The 1,456-nt window shown below is 29.7% G+C and overlaps 1 protein-coding gene across 1 annotated transcript in view; it reads left to right on the forward strand.

The window, feature by feature from the left end:
• The window catches only part of LOC108571478 (teneurin-a), a 48,027-nt gene that overhangs the window by 36,298 nt on the left and 10,273 nt on the right, over nt 1–1,456 (forward strand). The window lies entirely within an intron of this gene.

Below are 1,456 nucleotides of genomic sequence, written 5' to 3' on the forward strand. Positions count from 1 at the left end.
TTTGGCAATTTTCAAATTACCGAATTAAAATATTTACATAAATTTCAACACTCCCTCTAGATTCATTTTATACAAGTTATTTCCAAACTTCATTTACTAAATTACAACGAATTAAAGTGAGTAGTTAGAACATTAAGCTACTTTCTCATGTGTGCAACACGCATCGCGAAATGCATTTAATTAAAAGTTACAGGCATTAAAAAATTACATGTCCCGTAATATTCGTATTAATATTTTCATGCACTGACGAAAATTTAAAAAATACACATTTTTGCAAAACATACTGCTATTTTAATCTAAAATTTGTAAGTTACATTTGATAATTGCAATTCATATTTATGATGTGAAAATACAATTTTCTGAATACATGTTCTACTTGCAACAACGTAATTTAGACATGAAGTGTTTTGTATCTCTTAATTAGATACTTCACCTCGCGGATTTTACAATGGAAACACGGCTTTAAATCCGTAATCAGTATTTTACTAATTTGGTACATCAGATGGAAACGTGAAATTATAATTACGTTAACAGTAATATTTCTGTCGAATAAATTATTACGAAAAAATCAATAATTTTTGCTCCTTTTTAACATTATTAAACATCAAAAATTGAATCTTTCAAATTTGATCAAACCTTTTTTTTGACAGAAATAACGCTTACCTTGAATAACTATCTCTGTTCGTGAGCGCAGATTATTTTGACAATCTCCCACAAAGGAAGGAACGTTCGTCAAAAATAATTAACCACTGACACCAATTTGACACACGATCGGTATATATCGTCCAATCTTCGCAAACTGTCTTTCGATCGAACATTTGTTTCCCCAATTTCTCAACGAGTACATAACCATAAATCTAGCTTGTGTTACGATTCAACCGAAAGTCCATAGTATCCAATCACGTGACCATTGACGCACAAATTTTTAAATACGTCAACCTCTAAATTCCTCACTTTTTATGTAAACTGTATTCATATGAAATATTTATCTAATTTTATATTACATAATTAGTGTTCTATGAGCATACCCGCACAATTAAGAATCTCCATATACAAAATTTTCGTTTGCGTGTAAAATTGTCATTCATATTAAAAGGACGGCCGTTCTAACAAGCTACGTACGTATGTACACGATACACCGCATATTCTGTATACATATATTATTAACATCATCATCATCATCTTCATCATCATCATTATTATTATTATTATTAATAATAATATTATTATTATCTTACCTACCTACATCGATCTCATTATATTCAGCACTTATACACAGATCGCTTAAAATATTCAGCTTAAACATACTCCAACTTTCTTATATATATCGCAGATAATCCAGCCCTGAGACTTATTACGTACATATATTTTTCATTGCCTTTATTACGTATCTATTTATACATGATTATTATATGCATGCAGTTCTTACTCTCACGAAAGTTTATTACCACCCAGC

This window comes from Habropoda laboriosa, unplaced genomic scaffold (genome assembly GCF_001263275.1).
Source record: "Habropoda laboriosa isolate 0110345459 unplaced genomic scaffold, ASM126327v1 scaffold40, whole genome shotgun sequence".
Lineage (NCBI taxonomy): Eukaryota > Metazoa > Arthropoda > Insecta > Hymenoptera > Apidae > Habropoda > Habropoda laboriosa.